The sequence below is a fragment of the Daucus carota genome, chromosome 5, assembly GCF_001625215.2.
Source record: "Daucus carota subsp. sativus chromosome 5, DH1 v3.0, whole genome shotgun sequence".
Taxonomy (NCBI): domain Eukaryota; kingdom Viridiplantae; phylum Streptophyta; class Magnoliopsida; order Apiales; family Apiaceae; genus Daucus; species Daucus carota.
Genome location: NC_030385.2, coordinates 22156558 through 22159481, shown reverse-complemented (window position 1 = coordinate 22159481; position 2924 = coordinate 22156558).

The following is a 2924-nucleotide window of genomic DNA, read 5'->3' as shown; positions in this document are numbered from 1 at the left end:
GAAACAGAAAATCTATGTATGCTGCAATCAAGCAGAAGAATCTTGATATAAGGAGAAAGAAGGAAAAAGCTGGGACATTGCAAGAGATCTTTAATGGACCTCAAGGGAGCCTTCGACGACAAAAAGTTCTTATCTCTGATCTATGATCTTAGAGAGGGTAAACCCTGACGAGGATGTCTTTATGCATGCCTTTGCTTTGGAATTAAATTATGTGACTGTGGGGGTCAACCATTTGCTAGAGCAATGGGAGCTATTGTCTATACACAGAGGAATGGTTCTTTCAGACATCTGTCGAATCTCTGAATCATTCTCTGTATCTGAGTCTGGGTGCTTCGAAACAAGGTTAGCGAAGCTCCAACCTGAATGAACTCCTTCGTGACAAACTGCTGGGACAAGCTGTATTCACAGTCCTCAGGTTGTCAGGATCCTTACTGTGTTAAGTTCGTTCACAAGGAGATCTTCAGCACTGTCTATCTCAACGAAGAAGCCTTGCCAAAGTATCCAGCTAAACAACTTGCTCTTGCCTCCACTCTTTTAAGAACCAAGGGCTTTGCTTCTAAAGCTAAGTCTGTGCTGATGATGTGTTCTTGCTCACTGCACTCGAAAGAATGTTGCTCAGTACTTTCGAAGGTGAAAAATGTTACAAAATCTCAGCCATCAGACTTCCGCGAAGACCCTGTGGAATTGGAAGTACTACATCAACTGGCTCTGGCAAAGGAACGAAAGAAGCGTGGTGAATCCACTACATCTGAAGTGCCAACCAGGGAAGAACCGTCAACTCCTATCCTTCACACTTCTGATATCGAAGAAGGAGAAGTTGATCTTTAGTTCATTAGGAGTTGTAATATTGTTCAGTAAGAACATCCTTTTGTAATCTAATGTATCTTTTGAATTCTGGTGAATGTTTAATGAAATACCAGAAACTTTTTGCTATTTACAATTCATGTTTAATCCTTTGTCTTATCAGTTAGTTGAGTTATTCCTCTCGATAATTTGCATGTTATATTAACAAACAAATAGGGGGTGGAAAGGCATATGTTTAGCCTATTTGTAATTAAAGAGGTACCAACTCAACTCTGATAAGAAGCAGGTAAATAGCAAGTACTGTTGAAGGAATCCGTACGAAGAACGTCAAGTGATTTATTGAAATTATGTGTCTGAAGAATTTCAGGATGCTGCTGCACACCACTGGAAGAAGTTCATTAATATGTTCAAGCCTCAGTGTACAAATAATCTTGTGAGCACGTCCAGAAGTCCAGAAGGTATAAAGTTTAATACTTTGCTTATTCAGAAGATTCCATACTATTGTTACTAATGAAGAAGAACTATGAAGACAAAGAATCGAAACAAGCCACGACTCAAATGTTTATTTGATAAAGAATATTAATTCAGCTAATACAGATGAACCAGACAGTCATTTTGTGTCAGCTACTCCGAATAAGTGTTCTGCATCAACTTAAGTGGTCGTTCAATCATGACAAAGACCTACAACGTTCGACAAAGCTTGGAGTCTCTGCTGATGAAGGAATATAATTTTATAAGTTTTATTTAATTATTTCACTTATCAATTAATTTAATTGGTTGTATAATTTATTTATTAAATTAATTCACCTTCGAATTAATTTAATTTATGAATTTATATAATTAATATAATTAAGTGAGTAATTATCTATTATTTATATAATTATTTAAACTATTTTTAAGGTTGAAAAGGGTCGGTATGACATTCTTTAGAAATGTCATACCGTGTCCTCCTTTATGGCTTTGTTAGTCATGACTTAAACAAGTCATACTGGTGAGGTGTGCGTGGTTTTAACAGGCGGCATGACTTTCTAAAAGAAAGTCATACCGTGTACTTTGCTCTGACTCATCTATCATGACTTCATTAAGTCATACCGTGTGATGCAGTATGACATTCTTTGAATGTCATACCGTTTGCATCCTTATGACTTATTAAGTCATACCCTTTGCATCTATATGTCTTATAAAGTCATACCTCCTTATCCCTCATGACTTTAGCTAGTTATGTCATGCCAAATGACCCTTGAAGGCCAAGGAAATAAAGTCATACCGTTTGTACCAGTATGACATTCCTTTTAAATGTCATTCCTTCCTTCCTTTTGGCATGGCTTTGCTTTTAAATGTCATTCCTAAGCTACTAAGTCATTCCTTTCAATGTCATACCTAGTTCCAAGTGCTTTGCCTATATATATGGCTTCACTTCTTCATTTCCAAGTGTTCATTGCATTGTAAACTTTCAAGTTGTTAGTAACTTGCTATTCGTTATATCCACAGTTTTCTGTGCTTTGATCACTCGGTTGTTTTAATCACTAAACTAGAATACATCCTGTCGAATTTATTCTACGAACTTTAGTGGACATTAAAACTGTTACATATTTGATGATGTCACAGGTATCTAACTTGTTTAGTGTGCAGAAGCAAATATCAGAGTTTAGCTGGAAATCAGAGTTTAACGACTGACAGCTGGATCAGAGTTTAAGCAATGATCAGAGTTTTCAGGCGGCTGATTTTCAGGAGCATATCTGACTAAGTAAGGAAGATAAAGATCAAGAGAGATTGTGCAGATCAGGACAGCAGAAGGATAGCTACTGATTAGATTATTTTAGGAAGCAGATAATTATAAATCAATCAGTAGATATCATGTAACTGTGTATATAAACACAGCTTAGGGTTTACTCTAGAGGAGTTATCAATTGAATATCATTCGTGTAACCTAGCAGCTCTTAGTGATAAGATATAAATCACTAAGAGATTATTTGTAAGCTACTGTGATTTGTGAATAAGAGTTTAGTTGAATTATTCTCTTATACTGGTGTTTTGTTTTTGATTGTGTTCACTATATTATCTTATATAGTGAGTTTATTCGGCCTAACAAGTGGTATCAGAGCCAGCTCTGTTGATAT